Source organism: Bombyx mori, chromosome 25 (assembly GCF_030269925.1).
Source record: "Bombyx mori chromosome 25, ASM3026992v2".
Classification (NCBI taxonomy): Eukaryota; Metazoa; Arthropoda; class Insecta; order Lepidoptera; family Bombycidae; genus Bombyx; species Bombyx mori.
Window position 1 is genome coordinate 7823845 of NC_085131.1, and position 19069 is coordinate 7842913.

Below are 19069 nucleotides of genomic sequence, written 5' to 3' on the forward strand. Positions count from 1 at the left end.
TTTTAAATAAAATAACACTTATTGTCGCTTAACTATAATAGTTAGACATATGCTGCTGCGACATTTTTTTGTAAATAATAATGTGCTAAACAAAGTCGTAGTACATTATTTTATTCTATAATCAATAGTTTTCGCAGGGCACGTGATGTAAAGAATATTTTATGTAATTTTTTTACACCTTTTTTTTATTGCTTAGATGGGTGGACGAGCTCACAGCCCACCTGGTGTTAAGTGGTTACTGGAGCCCATGGACATCTATAACGTAAATGCGCCACCCACCTTGAGATATAAGTTCTAAGATCTCAGTATAGTTACAACGGCTGCCCCACCCTTCAAACCGAAACGCATTACTGCTTCACGGCAGAAATAGGCAGGGTGGTGGTACCTACCCTCGCGGACTCACAAGAGGTCCTACCACCAGTAATTACGCAAATTTTAATTTCTGCGGGTTTCACTTTTATTACACGATGTTATTCCTTCACCGTGGAAGTCAATCGTGAACATTGTTGAGTACGTAATTCATTAGAAAAATTGGTACACGCCTCGGATTCGAACACAGGTGCATCGCTCAACACGAATGCACCGGACGTCTTCAAAACGACTTCGACTTGGGTTGCATTATTGGAGTTTTAGTAAGGGTCCCTAAATTTTTTCAAAAAAGATTATAGATAATAAATCTATCTTTCTTCTATAAAAACCTCAAAGTTTATCAAAAAATAATTTAAAATTCAAAACGACTTCGACTTGGGTTGCATTATTGGAGTTTTAGTAAGGGTCCCTAATTTTTTTCAAAAAAGATTATAGATAATAAATCTGTTTTATAAATCTATCTTTCTTCTATAAAAAACCTCAAAGTTTATCAAAAAATAAATTAAAATTTTTAACTCTTGGCATTTACGCGAGAAAAGGATAAGCAGACTTAAAAAAGCATGTCGGAGACGGTCATTAGTTTATTAGTTAAACGGTTGCGGTATCGTCAGAACTCGGCTAACTTCGTGCTACGACAGAGCCTAGCTGATGAAGGCGCGTAGACGCCATCACGCTTGCCAAACAGCCTTCGGTCTTCTTGAAGAGCAATGCCTCTGTCCTAAGAACTGTCATTCGTTTTCGTTTGCTAAGCTCGGTCACCCTATTCGCCCCTATGATATCTGACGATGGTGTTAATAATTGTGGCTTCGACATCAGTAGTGGGTTCAGTCGTAACGCTCCTGCGGTAAGCATATTTTTTTTAAATATCATTCCGTATCCAAGAAAGTTCTATGCAAAAAATATATTTCGTTAATTAGGTATAAAAATGATATAACACAAAAACGACTACGATACACGATCCCGGGTAAAATTTCATATTATGTCGGCCACTGTAAAATGATATCAAAGTCAATTTTGTTTAATACCTCCGGGATTACTCTCTGGAGGTTAATTGGCAGACGCCCGGGAACTTCGCAAGTCGTATGTGGTTTTCTGGATTTGCCTACCCAGTAAAGTGGACTGCTCATTTCCCTGGTTTGGGCGGGTAAAATTTAGGGAGGTGAAGTTAGCTGAATTAAACAGAAATGTTAGAATTATTGTGTATTTTCAGGTGTAATTACGCGCTTGAAATCGGAGTAAGTCCTTGTTTCGAAATAAATTTGCCGAAATGAATTCGTTCGTTGTAAAGTAATCTAAACAACCGCTTTTGAACTAGTTACGCGGAGAAGGGCTTAAAGTTTTATTGCTCTCGTGTGGTGTAGTGAAATATTGCCGCTCAACTTTTTTATAATGTCAAATCTGGGCATTTGTGTTCACAACAAATGCCAAATATGATGTTGATTAGAGAAAGAAATGACTTATCTTGCAAATAATGCCTCCCTAATGAAAAGGCACGCATAAGCATGTAAAAGTACTATCCTGCTTATTTCTGTAGTGAGTAGTTATGCGTTTCAGTTTTAATATAATTATTATAACATAAAAATACAATTTAGACATGCTTGAAGATGACTACCGGAATTCAAGTTATGGTGTCCATGGACTTAATATTTAAATAAGCCATTAGGTAATTACAGTAAAGTAATTAATACAGTTTAAAAAAAACACGCTTCGACAACAAATCGAAATATTTATAGTGAAAATGAATAGTGAAATTAATATTTCTATATTTTATAGTGACTCCGATCAGGATGTTAGAACAAAGTAATAAAAATATAATATGATTATCGGGTCTTGATACCTTTGTAAATTTTCAAGGTAATCAGACGTTTTAAATTGGTGAAAATCACTTTTATAGGTTTCACTATTTAGATAGTTAAAAATGAAGCCAATAAGTTCGTTTTAAAGCGACTCACCGTAAGTTTGCAGAGCTTAAAGCTTGAACAAACGATTGCTTTATAAAAAAAAAACATACATCCATTAGTAAATGACACGCTAGTCAACAAATTCTGTGAGTAATTTGATTTTGGCCTTAGAAAATCCTTCGAGGTGTGGGCGTTGCCCCATTTCATACTGCAATATGATATTACGTACCGCTAACCCCAATTGATCTGGCCAGGGATAGTTTCGGAATAAGGTGCGCCTTGTCTACGGTACCTGCGTACTTACCCTTTATTAGGTCTATAAAGCTGAAATATTTGTGCTCGTACATTTTTGTCTTAGACTTCTCGTAATATGACTGACGTAAGGAGATGAAAGAAATATTTCGTTACGGGTATCTTATTATTTGCTCGGAATTTCTACGCTAGAGATATTTAATACATTCAAGTTGAACGAAACAATTTGTTTGAGTTTGATTGGTTTTTCGGTCTGCGATAGTTATCGTAGTTCGAATTTGATAGAATAGTTAGAGTTGTAATAATTTTGAAATTTTATTCTGACAAGGTACCAAAAACTGTTTTAGACTACGAATAAATAATTTATTCGTAGGTTTTAGATCACATATTGTTTAATAAAATCAAGTGAAGCTGTAATCATTTTGAAATTTTATTCTGACGAGGTACCAAAAACGGTGTTAGTCAAGTGAACCTAAAAATATAAGAAGTACCTAAGTAACATTATCGTGGAAAATTACAATGAAGTTATTTATTGTAGGTACTGTATAGCAGTGTTGCCATTTTGTTCAGTTACATTATAAGCAATCAGTTCTGAGTCCGTGACTTTCTGGCATTAAGAGCGCGCTGTTATTAAATCTTTAATAATTCAATAAAAATATCCCATTAGCCAGAGTTTTTGATGGAGTTTCTTGTTTCATTTTTTCGTTCCAATGACTCAGTGTTAGTATTGTGAAATTTATTGGAATTGATTTCTCGTTTTCATGAATTTTATATTAATACGGAGAGGCGCTTTGTATAAATGCTCGAGATAGATATAGAATTGAATAGTATAATAATTATCTCTAATATTATGGTAATCGTGAAAAGTTGACGGATTGTCGTGAAAAAGCTTTCCGCCCAAGTAGTTATTAATTAATAATATAAATAACAAAGTAGATAAATTAAATAATAAAGTAGTTATTAATTTTTAATTCCTACCCAATCGCCGGTAGTCTCGAGGGAATCATTTTTGCGGGTTTGATTTTTACCACACTATGTTATTTCTTGATCGTGGAAGCCATTGTGAACATGTCTTAACTACATATTCCTTTAGAAAAAGTGGTATCTTTTTTTTCGGGAAGGGGTCGAACCACATGCGGCTTCCGTGCCCAGATGGCGCGTGGGGTATGTTGATACTTGGTCTTGAGGGTTTACAGATGTTGAGAGCGGATTGCGGGCCCATGGATGTTTTACGGTCCAATAATTCGTAGACCGTAGGAGAAAAAGTGGTACCTGCCTGCGAGATGCGAACATCGGCACAGTCGCATCGCTCGATATAAATGCACCGGTAGTCTTATGATTTAGGTCACGACGACGTCTAAATTTCGAGAAGTTTTAGGTATTCCATTCTTCCAGGTACCAACAGATAGGTTGGGATGTCTCATCAGCTTTCTAAAATCATAAATAACAATCCGTTTTAATTTATTGTATTTATTTAAATCATTTTTGGAACAAAGTGTTTGACCGAATAAGGGTATTTCTTTTATCTTTTTTTCTCTCATGTTTCTCTTTTTTTTTTCTATTGTGAATTGATTCTGTGACTGCTGAAATGCCTTCTTTTCAATTTCATATACCGAGGAATATACCGAGGAAGGTAAAGAAGGGCCTTAGAAAAATTAATTATCACTAGAAAAATGCTAAAAAACATACTTTCTGTAATAAATACCTTTTTTATTTCCATATCGGAGAAACAAATTTTCTAAATGAACGAGTAAAAAAAAAAAAAGCTCAGTTCTCAAACTTTTCGGGCGCGGCCTCTGACAGGCCCTTTTTGGTCAATTAAAAGAGTGAATTTTGAGTTTCCTACAACGTCGTTTGAATTTTGGAGGGTGCTTAATCGAGTAATCCAACTGTTAAACACGCATGACGGGATTAAGGCCCAATTTGTTAACGGGTAGAGAAAATGGCCGGTCAGCTTGTGTAGCGATGTATCGCGGTCGAGTGACACACGACGTATGGGTCGAATAACGGGTTAAGGACACTAAATATGGCTTTGGTCACGCATCATGCATTTTAATTTTGAATTGTTTCACGCTGCGAAACGGAAGGGAATTTTTTCGTATGTAAACTTGAATTTTTTGCTTAGGGTTTCAAATCTAGTTTTTTTTATTGCCCTTGTAGGCAGACCAGAATACAACCCACCTGACGGTGAGTGGTTACCGTCGCCCTTGGACTTCAGCAATGCCAAAGGAAGAGCTAAGCTGCTGCCTACCGTTAAGTACTCTCCACAAGCCTCGTTTGAAGAAGGAAGTGCTTTGGGCACATCTCCAGAAAGGAAGATTCCATGGATAGACTTGTCGTATAAGGCCGTGTAGAAGGTAGAAGACCTTAAGGTCGATCCCCTACGCGCTGGATTGACGTCATCACCAGCACCACCGCACAAAAACTACCGCAGTACAATGTGCTTGCAATGCCAACAGCCGGTTCCAATGGAGGAACATCGCTCGACGTGCGGCTGCCTTGGAAGAGAGCGGAGACGACGAGACGCAACCCTGTCCATCGACAGCCACGACTATTCTGCCAAGACTATTCTGCCAAGACTATCCGACTAGGAAGAAGAATTATATATCTTAGGTAGGGGTTTTTTGCAACGAAGTTCCTTATGGGACGATGCGGAGGGGTACCCTAACCGGGAAAACACGTCCGTAACGTAAGATTTTTATTAGTAATGCACACAGTGTACGACTTCACTTTGTAATAACGTACAAATTAGTAATGCACACAGTGTACGACTTAACTTTGTAATAAAGTACAAAAAATAACATATATTTTTTATCATTCATTGACCACGATCTCAGAGCTTTCGTTTGCGCAATACACTAACTCTTATGCAAACAACCGTGAATGAAGTGTACCGCAATAAGTTCGCACGTTACCGAATGACCGTGGGTTGTTGCGAAACCTCCAGTTTTATTTTCTTTATACCTCGAATAGAACTTTAAATTAATATTTTTATAATAAGGAACTTCGTTTCTATCCGGTGTCCCACGACACCACACATATTTTTTTCTGGACATTAGTGGTGTGGTCATAATGCTGCCCATATCTTAAACATACATGCTCTCCGGTATGGAGAGTGGGATGACTTAACCACTACGATTGATGCGTTATGTCTCATTATGGGTGGCGGTATTTATTTAATGTGTCTGGATAACGAAAAGACTGTAACACAGATTGCGCTGAGAATACTGCGACTGTGGCCAGATGATATGGAAATAATAATCGCATCTCAAAGATCAAAATAATCGATCTGATTTTGGTGTGATTAAGAATTTCGTTCACGAACGCATTGCTGATCCAGTGTTTACTGACGGACTAGACTCTAAGCTAAGTATAGTTTCGGATGCGATTCACAGTCGATGTCAATCTCCTTGTTAAAAACATTTGCCAGTCTAGGTCTGACGTATCTTGATGGAAAAAAAAAATTGGTATAATTGAACCTGCCTGCGTTTTAGAATGAGGGATTACTGGTGTCCCGGAGCCCTTTCCAGTTTTACCAGGACAGGTGGGCGAGCAAACGTTCAGCCATGAGGAGTGGACCGCAAATCTTGTATTTCATACACACTACATATTTCATACATAAATTCAAAATACTAGCGTACCATTTGAAGTGCATTGATGCTATTACTGCATACTAGATGCCAAAAGCACCAGTACAAAGTTTAACAAAGTACAAAGCTTATTGCACCGAATATTTTAATTAATTTATAAATGACATTTTCGCGATTGAAATTGATGTCGATCGATTCAAAGACGTAGCGAGAATGCACTCAGATCACTAACGAACCATAGACTAAACTACGTTCGAGGTTTCTCGAATGTAGCTATTTAGTCCCTATGCAGCTAACGAACGGCTTAAAGATCCTGACGATGCCGATACTGTGTCGAAATAATTTGATTAATGATATAAATGTAGCTAAAATATAGCTACCACTAGAACTCTAATGGATATTCATGTCATTGTATTTATTCAAAGAATTGTTGCGAATATAATATAAAGTATTGTATGTGTTTAATTATTGATCGTAAAACTTATAATTATATAACATAATGATGTATATGTTAATACATGATATAAACTAGGGGACCCCGTAGACGTTGTCGTCAAATTGAGTGGAGAATGCGCGGAGATGATACACGAAAATCGAAAAAATGAAACATAAAAAACACGTGTGGCACTCGGGGACTACCGCGGTAAAATTATTGCATAGCATTTTTATCAACTTATGCATTTATAATTAGACAATCATAATTTAATATTAAAACAATAATAATAAAATAAGACCACGCTATATTTATAAACATTAACAAAAGCAAAAGATTAACTGTCCCCTTCACACTCATAAACTAGACCGCGCAAGATAGATATGGGCAGACTTTTCACGATGCGCATGCAGTGCGACGTCACGCGGCGTGCTTATTCACAAACACTACACAAGCGCAAGGTGTGAATGTGTTGAACGCGGGCTACATGGTGGGCGGAGTGGGGGTGTTAGGTTTTATTTTCGTTATGGAATTTCTTGATTCGGTCGCCGCCTCTAAGCCTGCGATAAAAGCTATGCAATAGCTTAAAAATCTGATCTGTGGTTTACTGGAAGACTCACGTGTGAGTACGATTTTATAAATATACATAAAATATACGACGTACGAACATAGCGAATGTCTAATAATAATGTAGTAGATTAGAGATGCTTACACACTCAATAAGTATCGATTTTAGTAAAAAGATGCGTGAAGACTTACACTAAACAATCCAATGTTAAATTTCAGATTAGTAGATTAGAATTAAGATTGCATTTTTTTAAATAAACTTGAATTATTTATTTGTACTAAATTGAATAGGAACCATGCGTTGTATTAATACGAAAGAACTCACAGCTCATCTGGTGGACACGAGTTCGAATCCTAAATGATCCCATACTTCATTTATTCTGGATCGCTTAATTGTTTCGGGGCAGAAATATGTGAAAAAATGGGAACCCTGTAGGCTCATAATACCCGCAACCACCATTCAACGTTAGTGTTGATCTATGAGCATCCAGTTTAAAATTTTATGTCGTTATTCTAAAAATCCTTTTTAATCACGAACTTTGCTATTTCTGTTGGCCTAAACATTTAGTGAGATAAAAAAACTTTTATTCAAATTTAGAAATGTCAAAATCCGATTTTCTTATCAAACGTAACGAAACTAAATTAAATTGAAAAATAATTTACTAGAACATTCCAGACACTAATTTCTCTCGAATTTGAAACTTCACGAAGTGGACAAAACGTAGTCTTTTGATTTCAATATTCTACAAATTAAGACAGTTCAGATTTTAGATTCATTTTACTCAATGAAATTTTATCGTTACTTTAATAAATTGACTGGATACACAAGTAGCTAGTGCAAGTCCGAGTTTATTTGTAATATTATTCGATGCTTAGGGATGTGCTTGATATGTTTTATAGCAAATATAGTGATCAAAATAATTATTATCATTAACTTGATTGATTGACGTATTCAAAAACTGGTGGGTCCTAGTCCTAATGCTGGGTCGCCTAGGCCTTGGAAAATTCTCATGTCAACATGTCAAAAGTCAAGAAACATTTGTTTCTCGAACCCGTTTGTAAGTGGTCATTGTAGGTAGTGCACGCGCATCTAGCCTCGAAAGCAAATAAATTATAATAAAATTTTATAATAATTATTATTATATGTATGTATTATATGTACACATATTATAGAAATACTCTATTAGCATGGCGTTTAACTTCCAAATGCTCATGAAAATATACAACTTTATAGAAGAGACTTGCTGAACGTTACTCGGGGCCTTTTTATTAATAAATAAAAACATCACAAGTTCTTCCAAAGTTGGAATGTAACAAAGATTGCTCATCATTTTTTCTGTATTGTACAAAGCTTATTAAGTTTCAGCAAATGGAGAGGGATTGTATTTAAGTCGCAGTATATTATTATGTTGTTGTTAGTGGCATAAAGCCGTATAAATATTTTAAATTCACAATTATGTTCTTATAAATGTGCTGTTAGCAAATGGTGCCCACATAAGAATAATGTCATGTTATTTCAATTACTTACTAGGCAAGAGACCGAAAAGAATGGTGTGCCTTCGCACCTACCACCACCACACCGCTCACACAAGAGACCTACAGGTGGATACGGGTTGAAGAAGACTTAAATTACATTAACAGTCAGCATCAAATAAGTAGGAAAGAATCCAAACACTATTGTAAGACAGACAACAGTAACCACCATCCTGCCTATTTCTGCCGTGAAGCAGTAATGCGTTTCGGTTTGAAGGATAGGGCAGCCGTTGTAACTATAATTGTGACCTTAGAATTTATATCTCAAGGTGGTTGGCGCATTTACATTATAGATGTTTATGGGCTTTAGTAACCACTTAACACCAGGTGGGCTGTGAGCTCGTACACCCATTGAAGAAATAAAAAAAATTAAAAAATTTCGTCGTAATTTTTGTATCTTTTGTGAGGTTTAATTCTTAATTATGTAATTTATGTCCTTGTCATGTACCGGCCAATAATTATAATTGCTTTGCAGAAAGTTATGTCATTAGAAGATGAAAGAAGGTCAGACAAAATTGAATCTAACGTAGTGAATTACAATTAAAAAAATATACTATATTTATTTAATTATACCATCAAGAGTACGCTTGAAAACAGAAAGAAAACATTAGTTATGTATTTCTAACGAAAACATTCCTGGTATTTTATTGTATAATTTTCCTCGAATACAGTAGGTGAATGTGGTCGGGCCTTAATTAAAGTAACATTAATTATATGACGCGTGTAACATGCCTCATTATCTTCGTGCTTTATTAATTCGTATCATTAATACAATTAGAACGAAAGCTAGTGTTATAAAGCATTATAAACAGTCACGCGAATAGTAAATGGGATAGGCACTTTATCAACTTGAAAATGAATTTATAAAACATCAGCTATGATTATTGTGCGTATAGGGAAAATTTATATGACGGAGGAGAAACGCTGAAGGAATGTTTTTAAAAAGTGTGACGTCAGCATTGTTGACGTCACGGTCTTTAAGTTCTCGATGATGACTCATGTTTGGGCTTCCAAAACAAAACTTCACGAGAACTGCGTATATTGCACGAGAAGCATAACAACGTTACAGAGAGATCCGAACTGTACTACGGCTCGGACACGAATGAATCAACGCTAGACAGCACGGCCGTATTTATAGGACTTCGTACACGTCAGCGTGTTTACAAGTATTAAACACATGAGCGTGTTTACAAGATTTTAAAGTATTGAAATTACAATAAAAGGGACTGTTTAACATCAATTTCTTATCACAGAGTAATTAGTTGATGATCAGTAGGTAAATAGTCATATTTGCGCCGACACGGCCATACTGACAGGCGGTGCGTGCTCTGCACCGGCCTCGTTGATTCTCGTAGGTTTTTCTTTGATTTTCATTGACCTGTAGGAATAAAAAGTTTCTCTGAGTAGCGCATCTGTTATACTTGCGTTACTTGTAACTATGAAGGTTTGAGACTTATTAATGCGATTTGATTGTAGGGTTCTCGGAGGGTATCGTAGGGTTCTCGGAGGGTATCGTAGGGTTCTCGGAGGGTATCGTAGGGTTCTCGGAGGGTATCGTAGGGTTCTCGGAGGGTATCGTAGGGTTCTCGGCGGTTCTCGTAGAGTTCTCGGCGGTTCTCGTAGAGTTCTCGGCGGTTCTCGTAGAGTTCTCGGCGGTTCTCGTAGAGTTCTCGGCGGTTCTCGTAGAGTTCTCGGCGGTTCTCGTAGAGTTCTCGGCGGTTCTCGTAGAGTTCTCGGCGGTTCTCGTAGAGTTCTCGGCGGTTCTCGTAGAGTTCTCGGCGGTTCTCGTAGAGTTCTCGGCGGTTCTCGTAGAGTTCTCGGGGGTTCTCGTAGAGTTCTCGGCGGTTCTCGTAGATTTATTTAAGGTGTTCGGATAAGGATGTTGTGTAGTGTGATGTTGTGGCGTACACTGTGGTACTTATGTAGTGGGCGTACACTGTGGTACTTATGTAGTGGGCGTACACTGTGGTATTTATGTAGTGGGCGTACACTGTGGTACTTATGTAGTGGGCGTACACTGTGGTACTTATGCAGTGGGCGTACACTGTGGTACTTATGTAGCGGGCGTACACTGTGGTACTTTTGCCGAGGCGTACACTGTGGTACTTATGTTGTGGTGTAATTTTGGTAATTAAAAATAAAAACTTATCTTTGCGTGTTGATTTTGTTGCTCGACCATGCTGATTTGTGGAGTAGATGTATAGGCTCATCGGCTGTTGCTGGAGGGTAGTCTTCTTCCGCCGATATGGTTAAATGGTCTCCAGGTTGTTGCTGAGCGGAGGCGGCATGTGATCCCACTTCTGATGACGGAGGAGAAACGCTGAAGGAATGTTTTTAAAAAGTGTGACGTCAGCATTGTTGACGTCACGGTCTTTAAGTTCTCGATGATGACTCATGTTTGGGCTTCCAAAACAAAACTTCACGAGAACTGCGTATATTGCACGAGAAGCATAACAACGTTACAGAGAGATCCGAACTGTACTACGGCTCGGACACGAATGAATCAACGCTAGACAGCACGGCCGTATTTATAGGACTTCGTACACGTCAGCGTGTTTACAAGTATTAAACACATGAGCGTGTTTACAAGATTTTAAAGTATTGAAATTACAATAAAAGGGACTGTTTAACATCAATTTCTTATCACAGAGTAATTAGTTGATGATCAGTAGGTAAATAGTCATATTTGCGCCGACATATATGATTTAGTAAAAAACGTTTTTCTATGATTATTACCCGAAAATTTGTTTATTGAAAAAAAAATATTACGTAGGTTATGACGCGGATTTTGGCGACGGACTTTTTAAAAAAACGACAGAGCTAGCGTTCAAGGCAGAGGATGGTTAAGGAATGTTTTATTTATTTTTTCCTACCTAAACTGGTAACTTAGGGGGCTATGCCAGCGTAGCCGTGTGAGTAGGTGAGCTCACGGGGCTCTCACCTGAGGACGTTGCTAATACCAACTCCAGCAAGAGCAATGCTTCGCAGAATCTACCACTTGATCGGATATGCAATCCACTGAGAAGATCCGGCGAGAAACTCAGTGGGTCGTGTCTGATGTTTAATTTACTTCCCGAAACCTTCGTCGCAAGCGAGGGACAAAAACGGTGGCCGGTGCTTGAAGTACCAAAGTCACCGATACTGGATCGGGAGGTTCCGAAATTATGTGTTTTGGGCAATGGCGACTGCTTACTGTTAAGTCTACAGGATCGGGTTGTTTTAATCACAAAGATCTTATGTTTATATGTTATATTACAAACAAGGGATTTACATTATTCTATTTCCTGGCATTGAATATAGTGAACATTATACATGCTATCTAAACTTACCAAATTAAGCAGTGATGATGTTGTGAACGTTATCTGGTTACAAAGGGCTATCCTGTAATATGCTGATTATGGCTACATAACTCGTACGTAATTTTTTTGTAATACCACAACTTTTGACTGAGAATTGGGGTTCTGTACGCTAGGGACGACTGCGGTTAATTTTAGTTAGTGAATGACTTGGCAGACAAAAAATTTTTTTTTATTGCCTTTGTAGGTAGACGGGCATATGGCCCACCTGATGGTGAGTGGTTACCGTCGCCCATGGACTTCAGCAATGCCAGGGGCAGAGCCAAGCCGCTGCCTACCGCAAAATTGGCTTGACTATTTGGCCTTAACGAAAAATGATAAATCTTAATTCGATTATACGTCAAACAATAAATATTAAAAAAAAAAGATTATCCACGTTAAGTTCTGAGGGTTTTTGATCCTAACGTGATCGATCAAAGCGTATTAATGAAATTACGTTGTTGTTTGTTCGACGAATTTATCACGTACAGTGCAAAATATTGGAAATGAGGTATATTAATAATTCAGAATCAATTTACTTCATATCTATCTGTCATTATATTATTAATGATGATTTTTAGATGCGCTTCGACGAAATGTGTTTTGATTGTGTTTGTTTGTTGTGTTGTTGTTTGATGTTGTTTAGTTACAATCTGTCTTCTCTTTTTTTATTGCTTAGGTTTGTGGACGAGCTCACAGCCCACGTGATGTTAAGTGGTTACTGGAGCCCATAGACTAATCTACAACGTAAATGCGCCACACACTTTGAGATATAAGTTCTAAGGTCTCAGTATAGTCACAACGGCTCCCCCACCCTTCAAACCGAAACGCACTACTGCTTCACGGCAGAAATAGGCGGGACGGTGGTACCTACCCGTGCGGACTCACAAGTGGTCCTACCACCAGTAATTACGCAAATTATAATTTTGCGGGTTTGATTTTTATTACACGATGTTATTCCTTCACCGTGGAAGTCAATCGCGAACATTTGCTAAGTACGTATGTCATTAGAAAAATTGGTACATGCCTGCGGGATTCGAACACCGGTGCATCGCTAGATACGAATGCACCGGACGTCTTATCCTTTAGGCCATCAGACTTCACCATGTCTTACGTTTCCACCTTAACATCGCACTAGATCAGGCCGGCAGTCCTCAACTAGCTATCCACGTTGCGTCATCAAGGGTACACGGCGACCATGTCTTCTCCTGCCACGCGGTTGCCACTCCAAAGTGACCGATGCTGCGTTGCCTCCGCTGCTGATGTCTGTAGTTTCCGGTAACTATTTGTGATTATAAAGATGTGGAGGAGAGTCTTCAACGGTAGGCAGCGGTTTGGCTATGTCCCTGGTGTTGCTGTCGTCCATGAGCGAAGATGGCCAGTTGCTACCAGGTGGGCCGTTTGCTCCTGCGTACAAAGATAGGTAAAAGGGGGATGATGAGTCTATTTATCTATGATACTAATTCAAAGCAATTTTGGATTTAGAAAAAGTGAAAATAAACGATCTCTTCACTTGTTTTGATTTGATTTGTTCTAAATCATCATCCTAATAATCTAATCTGAAGAGAAACGAAATCGTCTTCTGTGCCCAACAAGCTCGATTCCATTCCAATACAGATAAAGCATAAAAAGCTTAAATAAAGAAAATACAAAAACAGTAAAGATATTATAAGATTTGTGCGACACAGAACAAAGATGTTGAAATATGAATTCGAGTCACGTACATACCTAGGGAGTCAGTAGGTGTATCATTGCGGACATGCCGAGCGATTTTCAAATCGATTTTCAGTCTTCGCGTCAGATGAATTCGAATTGAATAATAGATCAGAGAACGCCTCGGACTATTACACTGGTTTTCCTAGCCAATCAGCTGATAGGTCAAACTGTAGTGATCGGAAATTAAAGTTGACTTTTTCAAAAGCCATTGAGGCACGAAGATTTCAATGGAATTGCTAAATCTAAATAAATGAATTTGAATGGTATGCTTGTAATGTCGAAATAACAATTTTTTTTCTAAATGCATGTGAAGGTAAATAAAAAAATAATCTTTAGTTTTTTGTCTCTCTGCTGTCTGTTTGTTTGTTGTCCCGATAGTTTTTGAAACGACCGGACGGTGTATTTAGTTAGCTTTGCGATAACTCTAATATTTAAATGTTAAAATTCACAAAATAAAACACACTTGCATCGGCAAATCAGATCATTTGATTCACATCTCATATTAAACTAGAGTGTAAATTTCTTGATGGATATTTTTTTATTGGCATAGAATAACTTACAACAAAGCTTACCTAGTGAAAAATCTAACTTTAAAACATTAAAATACACGAAAACTGTCTCATAAACATAAAACAACAGCTCTCAGATAATTTTGCGGTGTCAAAAGATTAACCGGGAAAGCCGTGTACAGCTAACATTACGCGTATTTGTTGAGCTTGCAAAATAAACAAGTACTTTGAGTCTTAAATTTTCTCTAAATCTCCACTTTTACTGCGTACGCTTAGCATACTTTATGTTCACTTTAATTTTTCGATGTTATGTTTGAGTTTATGAGATTTTCTAGTAAAACAACGTGTAATAAAATAAAGCTGGCATAAGTATGTGCTTGATGGAGCCTCTGAACTCGCAAAGGCATTTTGGCACTCTCTATATTTTGTACCATTTGTAAAGAGCTTCTGCTTCTTATTTCAAATTAGCGGGATTTAATTTCACAGCTAACAGTATGTCATTTTATTGTCTTTGTGCATATGCCGCATCTGATGGTGATCATTTCACTCACGGACGTCAGATGGCAAGCCGCTGCCTACACGATCCTCGTTTGAATTAGGACAGCGCTCAGGAAGTAGCAGGGAAGAAATATACATACCTAAACATTGTGTGTTAAGTATGATCTCTGAAAACGGTTATATACAGTATCTATGAACTCTACTCCGGTGGCAATTTCTCAGAGCAATGCCCAAATAAGATGCATACACATGCGTTTGCAGACCGGAGAAAGTAGCAGAAGCTGGTGGTAGGTAGGACCTCTTGTGAGTCCGTGCGGGTAGGTACCACCACCCTACATATTTCTGCCGTGAAGCAGTAATGCGTTTCGGTTCAAAAGGTGGGGCAGCCGTTGTAACTATACTTGAGACCTTAGAACTTATATCTCAAGGTGGCGCGTTTACGTTGTAGATTTCTATGGGCTCTAGTAACCATTTAGGTGGGCTATGAGCTCGTCCACCCATCTACAAAATAAATAAAAAAAAAAGCGGTCGGAAAAATTAGGAACAAGCTTTGCTCTGCTTTGATGACATATGGTGTGAAAATTAAAAGAAGATAGCGGAATCATCCTAAAAAAATCCTCATCAAGATACAAATTGAAAATAGCAGAAAGTTTTTAGAAAATATCACGGATAACTTGAGTTGATATTTGTTATCTCATTTGACACGAGAATCTGTTATATTCCTTACACTTCCTTGCTTATTTTTGAGTCTATGATATAAATTAAAGTTAGGCAATGTTGATCGGATCAGTATCGTCGATAAATCTTTTGATTTCGGGCGGGAATCAAAACGTTCGCGTGATCAAAGTCGTTTCGGGCCGACCTGTTCGACGCGGTAACTTGGTATGTATGCAGCCCTAATGCCAGTGCTACATAATAAGCACCTTTGTTTTCTTTCTGGTCGATAATCCTACCAATTCCTTACTGAGCTAGCTGGCTGCTACGTCTCTTTTTAACATGCTTTTATTAGCTTGGTTAATGTTTGTTTGTATGCAAAGGAATCTTTAAGCATCATTTTCGCCGACTACAATGCACACGCGCTAAGGACCGATGACCCTACTAATCTATACTAATATATAAATCTACAGTTGTTTTTAGGGATGTTCCGTTATAACTACTCAACCATACATCCGATTAACTTGAAACTTGGTATCCATGTAGAGAATACATGTACTTAATGGATAGGCTAATATTTATATGAGCGTTGGACTCCCTAATAATAATGACAATAAATAATAATGTTAATTTTAAATGCTCAGCGAAGCGGGCGAGTACGGCTAGTAATATTATAATTTCGCTCCAATATTGTCAATGAACAGTAAGTATTAACAGGGGAAAAATATGAAATTGATTGTTAGATCCGTTTGTTACATAAGCGTTTTTTTTTTAGATTTTAATTTTTAATCTAACACCACAGGCTTGTACCAATTTATCTACTGAAATATGTATTTCGGACTCGTTCACGAATGACTTCCACTATGAAGGAATAAGGTAGTGTTATAAAGAGCTAAGTCGAAAATTTATAATGTAATTTGCGTAATTTTGGATGGTAGGGTATCTTAAAAGTCTGTAACATAACCTAACGGGTAGGTAGGGCTGATTCTCTGTGCGAAGCAGTAATGCGTTCCGTCTTGAAGGGTGAGGCCGTTATACTGAGACTTCAGACTCACTTTTCAAGGTTGAGAAGGCTATAATAACCTGCTAACACCACGTGAGCTGTGAGCTCGTCTACCAATCTAAGCAATAATAATAATAACATGATATTGTTCTTAAGTCATACAACACTGATGTACCTTCGTTTACATTAGTTTTAAAAAAAATCTAAACTTAATTATTGTTTTTCAAATGCATGATCCGTTCTTTCAAAAGTTTCATTAGCATAATTTTTAGGTGAGTGTAATTTCTTGCTTGTCTGACTTTGAAGGTAGTTAAAAGATAATAAAATGAAATTGAGCCTCAAAGTTTTAACCTACATGCGCTCACAACGAACGTAACCTCGACACGTATTTAGTTACATTACAGTTTGCATAATGTATCGCTCGGAGCGATACCATGCTATTATTGTAGTCAGTGAAATCATGATGAGTTCAAAACACTATCCGCAGTGACGCCTTGAGCATCTCTTTGTGTCAGAAAATTGAGTTTCAGACCCGCTTTATTACGTAAATCTACATTTCCGCAGCGTGTGTTTGCAAGTAAGGAAATTGCCGAAGAAAATTGCGCGCACCTAAGTTTTTGGACACGTATAAATGCGAGGAAACAAAAGGCCCCAATTAACTTGGCCGAGATAAATGTCCGCCCTAAAGTGAGCGCAGTTGAGTCTGAATGCCCACTTCATCCGACATCGTTGAATTTTTAGCGATCCACAATGAACGTGTTGTGGATTTTTAACATTTTCAATGAAAAAGTGTTCTTGTTTCTCATTAAATCGGTTGTCTGTAAAGTCGGTTTACTGACGATATTTAAACGTGACAACGTCATAAGAAAATACGCCTCAGAGCGAGGTAACGCCGCATGAGTCATGTTTTTTCGTGCGTGCAGCCGGCTCCATCGAATTATAAGACGTTGTCACGTCAAAAACAAAACTTACCCTCTACTGCTGTACGTAGCCACGTAACGCATATGAAAGCAGTTCTAATGATCCTGTCAAATAAATGTAAATAGACTGAAAACTGAATGTAGTATAGACAACATTTGTTTGATAACCTAGTGCATGCGTTTGCAAACGTTTTTTCCACTTCATTCGATACTTGGTACTTATTATTCGATTGATGGTACTTAATAATTGGTTTTTGTTTTAAATCAATTGACAATACAATTGACAAGTGGTGCGCTAGTTAGTTTTATTAAATGTTTATTTTTCGAAAGGCGCAACGAAATATTTATTTTTGTACACACAGCTGTTAGAAAAAAACACGACAATAAGGATATAGAGTACAAGGGCACTACTTATTTCATGTTGAAATCTCTTCCAGTAGGCCCGCAAAAGGAAAGAAGAATTAGGAACATAAACCTAGTGCATACAGTAAACATTATATACTAGCTGACCCGGCAGACTTCGTAGTGCCTCAATCGATAAATAAAAGACCTAAACTTTTATATAGAATAAACTTAAAACAAACAAAAGGAATCCGTCCGACGGGGGACACGTCAAAGGGAAAACAAAATTGTTATTTTTATTTAATTCCGAGAATTTTCATATTTTTATACCTTTTAAACCTTCTCTGGACTTCCACAAATAATTCAAGACCAAAATTAGCCAAATCGGTCAAGCCGTTTTCATGTTATGTCGTGACAACGGAAAACGGGTTTCATTTTTATATATATATAGATGTGGGTTTCACTAGTTAGAAATAAATATGAGATATTTTAGTAATTACTACAATATATACAATTTAGTTGTAATTTTTTGAGTGTAAAATTGTATTCGAATATTAAAAACGAATAAATCTCGGTCTAAAATTAAATTTCAATACCAACCGCTTTTTACACCTCCCGCAATGTAAACCAATTAGAAATCAGGTGACGTGCGGAATCTAGCCAGCGCTACTGGCGTCTGCTAGCTGCCTTCGCAATGCATTACCGGCTCATAAAATATGAAACTCATAAAACAACTTATGGTCAGTTTGTTAATTGAATAATGTTTTACGTTCGTTAGGGTAGTCGGGTATTGTGGTCGTTTACGTGCCTTTTCCATTCTCTATATATAATACTAGCGACCCGCCCTCGCTTCGCTTCGGAAACATTAAAACACACATGAAACAAACAAAAAAAGAAATTAAAAAAAAATTAAAAAAAGTAGCCTATGTTCATCAGGGACAATGTCGGCTTCTAATGGAAAAAGAATTTTTCAAATCGGTCCAGTAGTTTCGGAGCCTATTCGAAACAAACAAACAAACAAATCTTTCCTCTTTATAATATTAGTATAGATATAGATTAGTATAGATAAAATTAATAAGAAACATATACTCACAGATAAATAATAACTATCTATCTATACTATATGTTGAGTAATAAAACAGTTATTAGAGAGAAATCGTCAATTGGATTCTTTGTTTTCGTTATTCTTTAAATTTACATATCCGTTAGCTTAAGTTACCTTTTGAGCCTCACTTCAACTTGAAGAAGGGACAATGGATTTGCAAGTCAAGATAGGTACGAGATCAGGGATGTACCACAGTAGTAGCACGAATGGTCGCAGATCCGTATTTTCGCTGGAGTATTATCCGAAGAAACTGTGATCTCCAAAACGCGGACGTCATAAAAACATTCAATTGATTAAAATATTGAAGCTGCCTACCGAGAGCCTACGCTCTCAGTAGCGGCT

At 37.4% G+C, this 19069-nt stretch overlaps 1 protein-coding gene across 3 annotated transcripts in view; it reads left to right on the forward strand.

Moving 5' to 3' along the window:
* LOC101743616 (nephrin) overlaps positions 1-19069 on the forward strand; it is a 209281-nt gene that overhangs the window by 152536 nt on the left and 37676 nt on the right. The gene's annotated exons all lie outside the window — the stretch shown is intronic.